The 12,282-nt window shown below is 34.9% G+C and overlaps 1 long non-coding RNA gene across 1 annotated transcript; it reads left to right on the plus strand.

The window, feature by feature from the left end:
* Positions 1–325: 325 nt before the first annotated feature.
* LOC138884276 (uncharacterized) lies at positions 326–11,816 on the plus strand. The gene is made up of 2 exons (XR_011404440.1): positions 326–555; positions 11,585–11,816. It is a non-coding gene; the product is annotated as an uncharacterized lncRNA (long non-coding RNA).
* The last annotated feature ends 466 nt before the right edge of the window (positions 11,817–12,282 follow it).

Genomic DNA, 12,282 nt, shown 5'->3' on the forward strand with positions numbered 1-12,282 from the left:
TCTAAAAGCAACCGGTCACACCAAACTATTAATACCTATTTTGTCGGTCAAAATTCCATGAGTGAACAATCATTTTTGGTTAAAAAAAATATTACTACATTTTAAAAAGGAAAATTTTATTTTGTGTCTAGTTGTACGAGACAACTTTTTTGTCTCACAATTTTGTAGACTAATATTGGGGTTCACAAATTTGTGAGACAAAAATGAGCCTCATGCAACCTACACTAGCTGTATGAGACACGAAATAAAACTTCTATTTTAAAAATGTTTCTTTTCACCCATATTATTAAAAAAGAATATATTAATATGCTCCACAAATAAATTCAAAATAAATACGTTTCTCTCGATTTTCACAACAGCAGACGGAACTGACGGAGTGTTGTGGCCGTACAGTGTTTTTGAGAGAGAGAGAAGAAGAAGAGAGAGAGAGAGATGACGAGGGGGAAGCAAAAGATCGAAGCACAGAAAAAAAATGCGGAGAAGAATCAGAAATCAAAAGGGTCTCAACTTGAAGCCCGAGCTGTTGGTCTCAAAGTCGTATGCCCCATTTGTAAAGTAAACTTTCTATCTTTACCTCTATGTTTTTCATTTTTCCTTCAATTTCCTTTTGGTTTTTTATGTTATTCTGTGTAAATCAGTAGATTTTAATATGTGAATCCCACTTTCTTATTAAAATGATTAAATCAGGCGTTTTAAATGTTTCTTCTTTAATTGTTTTTTTTGTGTGTTGTGGGGGGGGGGGGGGGATGAAGGGATTCATGATGAATCTGAAAATCCCATAATTAAATTGGTGTTGAGTTTTCGAGTCAGGTTGAATGCACCTTTATGCAGTAGCGGAGCAAGGAATTTAGTAAGGGAATTCAAAAAAAAGATGTATAAAACTTAAGACCTAAGATATGAACCTACGTCAAGGGGATTTAATAGTTTTTATGTATACAAAAAAACATTGGGTTTTATCCTTTTTGTATAGTGTAATTTTTCGACGAAGCAGATTCAATTGAACCCCAGCTCCGTCAATGCCTTGATGCACATGGGTGTATGGTAAACTTGTCCACCAAGGATGAAAGAGATAGGCTCACACTGTAAAGCTTCGTAGCTTTTAAATATTTATTTGGGCTAATTATGTGCCTAATGACGAGTTTAAGGTACTCCCAGGATGCGTAGGAACCCACATGAAGGTGGTCGTGATTATTATTCTAATGTTATATGTATATATGTGTATATGGATATGCCTATTGATACGCCAATTGATAAATGGAACTATGAGATAATAAGTAGCTAAATCAATTTTTAAGCTTGGGCTTAAGACGCCAAATAGTAGTGGTAAATGAACTTTATACAACAACTCGAGGATAAATACAAACACTGTACTGAAGCTTTGTCCGAGAAGAAATTGAGGTTCAAAAACGATTAAATATTAATTCCGCATGTATTGAATTCATGGGACAAGCCCATAATGGCGTGACTCTAGACCTAAGGGTGTCTTAAAAGATCTCTTTGAGTGGAAAAGAAAAACTAAACTTTTGCCTTGGTCAAAGAATTTTGAACACGACATATGCTCAATTTTTCTTGTGTGGTAGCCATGAGCCTACAAAATACTAACTATAATGAGCATATATAAATTATTGGTCAAATTCTGAAGGATTATACAAGTGATGGCTTGGAAAGGAACTCTATTTAGTGTCCATAAAGAAAAGAAAATTCCAAACTTACTTGGTCTTTGTCTAAAAAACGTACAAAAAGCATATATATTTATATTGATGGCCCACTATCCTTTACTTAGTGGGACTCTAGGGAATTCAAAGACGGTTGAAAAGGGGTCATTCTAGTCCTTTAAAATTGGAACCCCAAATCTCTCCTTTGGGTCACTTGGTTGGAGAGAAATGCAGCAGTTAGGTGCTGCTTCAACTCTTTCTATGCAATGTCAAGATGGGGGCTTGAGGGGGGGGGGGATATAATAGAGCTTGAATCGAGCAAAGGTTTTGCCAAATCAGCAAGTGGAAAATCATAATTTTCTCTTCTTTGAAGTAGCGTATATAATCTTTTTTGTGATTTTTATTATTATTTGAAATATGAATAATTATATGTAAAGTTTAAGATGAAGATTCAGTTTACAAGATGATTTTGAGTAGAAAATACCATTAGATTGAAGTATTACACAAACTTATGAAACTTGGGTGTTTAAAGTTAAAGTTTGAATAAAAAGATGATGAATAGTGTTTCCAAAACTTAGATGTGAGTTGGTTAATGATATTAACGACTTAAATGAATGGATAGATACTAATTAAATAGATTTATGGAGTGGCTCATGTCGAAAATGAAGAAGTTGAGTTTTAAAGGACTTATAGCCAAGGGATGAACCCAAACAAGTTAAGTTGATTTTAAGTAAGCAAGAATTTTTGTCGATTGATTTTCGGTGGAGACTTTCGACATTGTTTCAGGTATTGGAAGGGTTGAGCTTTAAGCCTGGTGAGATTCACTCCACTTTAAGGCTTTTGAATTAAAGAATGATTTCAAGTATATTGAAATGAATTTGAAAATGTATTTGTATGTTCAGGGGGACGAGTGAGCGTACATTATTTTGAAACAACTCATCTCTAAATTTTGAAAACACTATTAATCATCCTCTTCATTCAAATCTCAAGTTTTATAGGGTTGTGTAATACTTTAATCCAATGTTTTTTTTTTACTCAAAATCATCTTCTAAACTCAATATTTTATCTTAAACATTGGATATAGCTATATCAATAATAGTAATACTCACAAAGAAATTATATGAGTTACCTCAAAGAAGAGCTAATAGTGATTTTTTCATTTCCTAATTTTTTGTTCATAAAACTTGTGTTATCTTCCCCCATTTCGACATTGCAAAAGAGTTGGAACAACATATAACTGCGGGGTGTCTCTCCAACAACATGACCCAAAAAAGGAATTTGGAGTTTAACTTTAAAGGACAAAAAATGACTCATTTGAGCCGTCCTTGAATTTTTTGGAATTGTCCTATTTATCCTTCTTTATATAGTACGGAAAGTAACAATTTCTAAAGCCAAGTGATGGATAGTGGGGCAACATATACACATGCATGTTGTACGTTCTCTTAGACAAAGACAAACAAATCTTGGATGTTCTCCTTTTGAAATTATTCCCAATCACCCTCTAGGCATCATTCTAATCATATGGATTCTGGCCCATTTTATCGTTCCAATTTCTCTCCTAAAATCTTAAATGCAGCTGCCTATTTCAGAATATATAATGAGCTTAATTATTCACTTAAAAGTACTATATAAGACCCTGGGTCTTCCATCCTATAAATTGACATCTATTTACTCAACCTGTTATAAGAACTCCAATCTTATTGGTCACGAAAAATGAATCCGGTAGCTCCCCTCATTATATAAAAAATTCATTTTCTTAATCTGCATAACCCATAACATACATATACGTGTAACTCATCATAATAGGAGAGCCACACAAACATTAAGTTGAGTTTAATGTTAGCTAAATTCTCTGAGGTGCTACGTAAGTTGTAGCTAGGATTTGAACCTGAATCTCCTGGTTTTACTCTTATGCTTCAACGACTTAGCCATCCATTTGGGGATGTGTTGACTGTTCAATATAGTTCTTCTTTGACTGATTTGTATAGACCTAGATGGAGAATAACAAGTCTTGAAGGAACAAAAGATGCTTTCAAAGAAGAAAAGAGCTAAATGTTGTTTTAAGTTTAGATATTTTTAGAATATGTTTTGTTGGCTTAAAGGAGATTTTTTCATTAACATTTCTTATTTTATGGATTGTGCTAGTGTCAGCTCTGTGTAGTAGTGGTTTAAGTTGTTGGTCTCAACTCTCAAATTCATTTGTCCCATTTCTTTTTAATATTTACGACTTTAAAATCAACTAAAATTCTTTAAACAAATGCAAGATCGACTTTTTTATCCTTTGAACATAGAATTCAAATTGAGAACCCTACTAATTTATTATATATAAATGAATAAAGTGAAAAGACATTACTTTATAGTAATATAATAATTTAATAAGTTGCCACTGCATTGTCATTGTGACAATCTGTCACTGGCACCGCCGAAATGTAAGCAACTATCTCTTGCCATAATTCCTTCTTTCAAAGAAAAGTCTAGAAAGCTTAACCATTCAAAACATGGAGTTATAGAAGAAGTAAGAGAAAGTGTGAAAATAAATTTATGGAGCAATCAAAGATTAAGGGGCCCACTAGTTTTCTTCTTTACAAAATAACCTCACTTGACTTTGTTAGACGCAAAAGATAGTTTTAGTCATTAGACTGGTCCGCCTAACAAAGTCTAAGTGAGGGCATTTTGTAAAGAAGAAAAACTAATGGGCCCCATAATCTTTGATTACACCACAAATTTATTTTCACACTTTCTCTTATTTCTTCTTCTTTAATTCCATGTTTTGAATAGTTAAAACTTTTCTAGATTTTCTTTCCCAAGAAGGAATTATGGCAAGAGAGAGTTGCTTACACTTCGGCGGTGTTAGCGATAGATTGTCACAATGACAACTTATTAAATTATTACATTGCATTACTATAAAGTAATGTCTTTTCACTTTATTCATTTATATAGTAACAAATAAGTCGGGTTCTCTGTTTGAATTCTATGTTCAAAAGATAAAAAGTCTGATCTCGCATTTTATCTAGAGAATTTTAATTGATTTTGAAAGTCCTAAATATTAAAAAGATAATTAAATTATCATTTTTTCGATGTAAAATTTATTTTTGAAAGGTAAGATCTATTTTTTTTCATTAACCACTTTATTAGAGTGTAAAAATTCCAACCAATCAAATATGTTCAAGTAAAATTCCACAATCGAGACTACGTCTAGTCACAATTGTTGGTATTATGCGTTTTTTAATATTAAGGTGCATTATTTCTTGCGAGATAGTGGCTATAAATTTGCAAGAAAATGGTCATTATCCTTGGTGTAACTCATGAAATCACTAATGCCATGATCTACCACTAAAGCTTATATTTTGTAATTACCTGTCCATGTTCTACTATTTTATTATTCCACTACCTTATTATTTGTTTCATGAAAGAGATTACACTTATAAATAGTTATGTTTTTTACTTGTGTTGGGTATGGGAAATGTGTTGTAATATTAGGGATGACAATGGGGCAGGACTAGGGCGGGTCTGTATTCAATTTTTTTAAAAATGTTAATGGGGCAGGGGCGCAGGGCAAGGATGGGTCGCTGAGATGAAGTTTGAAGTGTTAGCTGTAGCTTAACGAATTACGCTTTTAACTTGTGTCCAACTCAGTAGAAACCGATACTTAAAAAATAAAAAACATGAAATATAGATGATAGCTTCTCGGGAAAAAATGGATAGAAATTGTTGCATTTCAGTGATAAAAAATTATTTTACTCTTGAAGTAATCTGAGATACAAAAGAAAAGCAAATAGTTTAATATAAGAATGAAAAGGATGTTAACAATAATAATAATAAAATAATATTTTTATTAGGAGGGAAGTCATAATTAGTTTCTCTAAGTTCTGTACTAAATAATTTAAAATTTAAGCTTTTCTTTTAATAATCGTCTAAGTCAAACTAAAACATTCAAATGCAGAATCTTATTTTCATAACTGTACATTTTTCTTTATTAACAAGTGGGTGGGTGGGTGGAGGGTATAAAAGTTTTATGTGAAAAATTAGCAAGAACAAGGTGGAAGATGTTGTAAGACAACTCTCCAGTAGGAATTCCAAAAATTTGAAACCGAAAATTCTAGATTTTGACTTTCATAAAATCCTAATTTTATGTAATTTCAGGTATTGAAAGAAAAAATAAATAGAGGTTAGAGAAGTGGAAAACACGGACAAATAAATAATAAAGGAAAAACGGGGCAGGGCGGGGCGGGGCAGCGCAAAAATTTGTGAAGATGTTAAACGGGGCAGGGCAGAGCGGGTCAAAGCTTGCCCTTCCCCGCCCAACCCGTTTGACATCCCTATGTAGTATGTATGAAAAAGTGAGGTTGGTGTCATGAAAAAAGAGAGTTGAGAAGAAGAAAATTTTGTTCTTCAACTTATTCTCTAGAAAAAAGAATATTATTTTGTTGGTAAATTACAACGTAGGTTCTGATAAATTCAATGAGTTATAACAACAGTAATTTACGAATTGATGTGGTTGCTTATTACTACAGGTAATTATGACAGTAATTTATGACCAAGGGCCTGTTGGATTCAATAAACGATAATTTATGTTCAAGTTTTGAGCTAATAAAATAGTTACTGCTTTGTATCAAGGTAGGTCCTGGTAAATTCAATGAGTTATAACAACAGTAGTTTACGACAATCCATTTGGGGTTAGGTGGAGAATAATAAGTTTCGAAGCAACATTCTATATGTGCCTGAGCTTGTTTTAATATGCAGTTTGTTTAATACAGACTGCTAAGAGTGTTTTGTCCTTGTTCTTCTCTTCTTCTGTCATGTCATTAATTAGTACCTGTAATTAAAAATGGTAGAGGAAATCAAGGTCCCCCTAAAGTATCTTCAGCTAAGGATGGAAGGCCTCCCCATTACAAGTTGGTACTTTCTTAAGATTGTGTGGACAACTAGGACCATACCCATGTTGTTTTTGAGATAACAATGGTGGTTTTCGAACCAACCTGTTACTTAGCACAAGTGCCAGGTAAACTGCCCACCAAGGTTGGGATAGATGGATTTGAGGTGAGTGTTGTAGTGGGATTCAAACATGGTATTTGTAGGGTTTTCCACTAAGCCCCAATCATTCAACCGTCCCTTGGGGACACCCGAGTTCGCTTTTGTTATGCATAATTATCTAAAGATGTTTCATGTTTTGCCTTTTGCAGTGTTTTGTTAATAGCTGGGCGTGGGTGTTGTCAACTTGACGTTATTCGTCTTTCTTCTTGTCTGTAGTTTTAGGAATCACATGTTAAAGTTAATGCAGATGTCATCTAGAAGCCTGGAAGGATATTGCAAATGTGAGGGTTAGCTGAATTTAGGTTCATGTGTTCTCTCAGAAGCATCAGGAGTATGTGTTCGTATTTATGATGTTACGAGTATTTTTGTTAATCTATATTTTAGGTTTTAATGTATCTTTCGGATTTTCCACTAAGTCATTGATAAGTCATCAACATATACTTGACCAAAAATAAAATGTCATCAACAAAACAAATGAAACCACTAGAAATGTGTCTAGTGGTGGCTGATGAATTGAAATTAATATCCATAATCTTGCTTGAGATGAAACGAAATAAACTATAACCTACAAAACATACTTTGAGAGCACTCAAGGGTGGTCAATGAAGTAGGTTGAGAACCATGAGGTCTCGGATTCAAATCCCACCAGAGGCAAAAACACTAGGTGATTTCTTCCCATTTGTTCAAGGTTCAAATCCCGCCGGAGGCAAAAACACTAGGTGATTTCTTCCCATTTGTTCAAGTCTTGGTGGACAGATAGAATTACCTAGTACCTATTGCTGGTGGGGGGTGACATGTATCCCGTGGAATTAGTCGAAGTGCGCTCAAGCTGGCTTGGACTCCATGCTTATAAAAAAAGACATACTTTGAGATTAGTAACTTACTAACTTTTGACTGAGATGTGCCACAAAAGAAAATGTAGCCTTAGCTAAAGTATACCTGGGTATTTACCTGTTCTAATTGATCTTGTTTCATACCATTTCGTATTCAACAGAAAAATTAATAGTGGCAAGTTGGAACATGCTAACTTATCAAAAGTTGGAATATGCTAAGTTGACATTCTACTCAAAAAAATTGGAATGTGCACCCTTCCGTTATCATTTTTTTTGAGGTGCGGCCTTGGTGGGACGAAAGTCATTGCCAGCTCTTTGAATGAATACGCTCTTGGGCTGCAGGAAGAGCATCTCTGTCTATTCAAAGATCCTAGACTGCTAGTTAAGTTGGTGATATTGGTCTCCTATCTTTCTTACCCTGGTTGCGCTGTGGCTTAGTGTGATTAAACTGTGAATTGAGTCAGGAAAAAGAAGTCCATCTCCAGGCTTTAAAGAAGAGAAGAAAGATCCGGCTTCAAGGGAAATGCTTTAGGAAAGAAAGATCCCAAGCTTCTGCTGAATTGAGAGTGGACTTGCCTTGGTCCTCTGTGAGTTCCAGAGAGCTACAAAATTTTAGACAGTCTACTTTTTCACCGGACGAACAACGAAACAAGGAGAAGATCAGATTAATGCCTTATCTTAAATTGTCTTCCTCCTCTCTTGGATTTTCTTTTCTGCTAGGAAATAGAATCTTTTTTTTAATCAGGGTAGGATGCCTCTTTTAATATTAAGAGGAAGTTGGATTAGACAGAGCCAAGAACTTCGCCAAAAGGTGTTAGAATATAAAAAAGTAAACCTGAAGAAGTTTTAAGGTGATTCAACATATTGTATATATACATTAAAATAAATTTTGACCTAGCTACACTATAACTTTCCGGCGAAGCGGTGACACCCGTAGTCTAAGGTGGCTCCGCCACTGTCGGTAAGAAACTGTTGAATCTAACTGCTATCACCCAGTAACAACATACTCTGCTTGCTTTCCTACAAGCTGTTTATCTTTAAAAGATTAACGTGTCTTCACAGTGATTGGTTCTCTTTGAGAGGAGTGGCCACAGAGAGATTTGAGTTTCAAGTAATTTCAAGGAAGGCTGCGTACACACTACCTTCCCCAGACCCCACTGCTAAGTTATGTCTAATATACTTTACTAGAAAAACCTGATCTCAGCAGTGGCTCAAGAAGCTTACAAAGGTAAACGTTACTCTGGAAAATTGGAGCTCCCGGGTAACTTGACCAAATATTTACCTTTTTACATGTTTTATTAGGTTCAACCTTGAAAATTCCATTATACCTAGACTGAGAAAGGTTTTGAAGAAAAATTGATATTCGTATTATGCGCCATTTTTTCCATAAACAATTAGACATAAGGCTGTATTGTGGTCCGGGACCGGCCCAGGGCCAAACGGGCCGGTTCAAACGGGGTCGGTCTCTAGTGGTGCATAAGCCCGTAGCGGGCCGGTTCAACCCAAATAGCCCGTGAGCCCGGGACCGTTAAGTCCGGGACCGGCAGGCGGGCCTGGGCCGGTTCATCCGGGCCCAATGGGCCAAACGGGCCCCAACGGTCAGATTTTTAAAATCTAGTCGTTGGCCATCAAAATTCAACCGTTTGGCACTTTAAAAAATAGCCATTTGGGCCCCAAACTTTGTTTTAACCCCAAACTTTTTATAATTACACTTTTTCCCAATTCTCAACTATAAATACCCCCATTCTTTCATTTTTACTCACAAATTCATCAATCTCTCTCTAATTTTCTTCTATAATTGCTTACTTTATTATTGCAATTTCGTGAAAAATTGTGAAGTTGGTGAATTGAAGTATTCAAGTCTTCAACGATATTCAATTTTCAAGAAGTTGTTCGTCAATTCGGTAAACTCGTTCCAACTCTTAAGTTTTAATATTATAGTTTTGTTAGTTTTATTTAGTATAATTATAATTAATATGACATTTTCTTTGAATTTTTTTTGGTGGTAAGGGTAAGGGAAAATCTAAAATTGGTGAATCTAGTAGCCAAGCTACTACTCTTCCCCCGGCTCCCCGACCCAGACCTGTTACCCGTCCTCCTCCACCTATTATTCTTGATAGTGATAACCCTTGTTTTCAATTTTCCGATAGTCAATTTTGCCATGATGTTGCACCAGGTCAACAATTAAATGAAGAAGTTATGAGTGCTTTTTATCCTAATGAAACTATCTTTGAAAATAATGAGGAAAATGATGATTTAGATGAAACACAACCGGATTTAGATGATACACCTACTAGTCCTGTTAATAACCCAAATGATGCCCCGCCTGACCCTCCTGTATTAACCCCTACTTTTAATAAACAACATGCTAAACGGCCTGAAACATCTCTTGTTTGGCACTTTTTTACTTAACTAAGAGAACAAAATAAGGCTAAGTGTAAAACTTGTGGGTCTCAACTAGTTCATAAATTTACTGGAGACCGTAGCGGTACAGGTAGTTTGACTAGACACATATTGAAACACCCTAGAGATAAAGCTAGATTTTTACAAATGAAAGCTGCGCAAGAGGGGACAAGTGTAGATACTACGGTTAACCCTAGTACATGTTCAAATCTAGTTCAACCGGGAGTTAACACTGTTATTGGTGGCATTTTATATTATGATCCAAATAAAGATCGTGAAGAATTGGCAAAAATGGTTACTGTTATGTGCTTACCCTATAGTTTTCCTTCTAACCCTCATTTTGTGCATTATATTAGAAGAGTTTTTAATCCTACTTATAAAGGATGACCTCGCGCAACCGTAAAGAGCGATATTTATAAATATAAACATGAATATGAACAATATTTGCGCTATTTATTTACTCATATAGATTATCGCATTGCTATTACTACTGATATTGGTAGAAGTGGTAATGACTGTGATTATCTAACTGTTACAAGTCATTGGATAGATGAGGAATGGATAATGCAAAAGCACATTATTGCTTATAAAATAATTAATTCACGCCACACAGGTAAGTTTATTGTTAACACAGTTGCAGATATTTGTAGATATTTTTGCATTAGAGATAAAATTATGTCGGTTTCAATGGATAGTGCTTCTAGTAACACTAACGCTATAGGCTTGCTTACAACTACACTAAATCCTGCATTTAGTAATATTTTTCATGTTAGATGTATTTGTCATATTTACTATTAATCGTCGGTGCTGGTATGAAAGTTTTAAATGTAGAAATTGAAAAGGTTAAAATGGCTCTTAGATGTATTTATCATCTTCCTTAGTTTTTTTTTTCCTTTTAATGGTCGTATTTGTACCTTGTTGTGCTCATTCCATTGGGGGGAGGAAGACTAAAAAAGATATTGCCATTCTTTGTTAATGTCGTAATAGTAAAATATATAAGACATTCCCTTGAATATGTATATACATACACATATATATATAAGGCACTATATATATCTCTAATACATATAAACTATACATATATATATATATATACACATATACACATACATACATACATATATATAAGGCAATACATACTATATATATTTATATAGCTATATATAAGCAATTTATACTAGTATATACATATATAGTTTACAAGAAAGTGCCTTAGATAAAAAAAATAGCTCTCAACGAAAAAAGCCCGTTAGGCCCGCCCCATTTAGCCCGGGACCATGTGGGCTTAGGACCACCGTGGGCCGGTTCCACACATTGGGACCGTTTGGTTGGGACCGCCTCAGCCCGGCCTGCCTGAAGCCCAGGCCCGTTTGGCCGGGCCCGTTTGGCCCGAACCCGGACCACAATACAGCCTTAATTAGACAACACGGGTTTATACTAACACAGTACTTTGTTAGTATTACTAGTTCTGTGTTACATGATCATCAAATGTATACTTACTTTCTTACTGAGGTTGGAAACTAAACTGTAGCAGCATTTCTCAAGGCACATTGAGATCGTGTGTTGTTCTTATGTTTTAGCGATGAGGTCCCCAGTAGTGGTTTTAGAATTTCATTTTTGTGCAGTTTTGTCTTAACTATTTTCTTTTTTAATTTTCAGGCGCAGCTAGCAAATCAAAATCAACTTGTGGATCACTATGGCTCCAAACATCCAAAGGAAAAGCCTCCAAGCAACTCAGGACAATAATATATGTTGCTTTTGAAAGCTTCTTGCTTGTGTCCTTCAATCTTGAAAACGAGTGAGGTCTGTTAAAAACTTTGTGAATTATCAGAATGGATCTTGTTTGTGAATAGCGTAAGCAGAAATACAAATAAAATATTAAACTGATGAAGTCTTATTTCTCCCTCTTTCTTGATAACCCATGTTCTTGATAACCCATGTTATCGGAAACAGTCTCTTTACCTTGCCAGGTAGGGATAGGGTTAGGGGTAAGGTTTGCGTACACACTACCCTCTCTAGACTTGTGGAATTATAATGGGTATGTTATTGTTATTGTTGTCTTGATAACCCCTGGTACCCTGCATAAAAGGAAAAAGGTTTTAACACATTTGGCTGCTCGACCAAATATAATTACAGCGGCTAGTCAATATACATATCTTATATACTAATTATGTATAATATATGTATATTTTACAGATGGACGGCTACAGTGTAAAACAATTTTGCCTATTTCCCAGTTGGTTAAGAACTAGGATTGTTTCACTTGATTGAATCACATTATCACATGAAAAAATCATGATTGAACTAATACTCATTTTCGTTTTGGATATAATATTTATTTGTTTTATAGATAAGTC

The sequence above is a fragment of the Nicotiana sylvestris genome, chromosome 12 (assembly GCF_000393655.2).
Source record: "Nicotiana sylvestris chromosome 12, ASM39365v2, whole genome shotgun sequence".
NCBI classification, from domain to species: domain Eukaryota; kingdom Viridiplantae; phylum Streptophyta; class Magnoliopsida; order Solanales; family Solanaceae; genus Nicotiana; species Nicotiana sylvestris.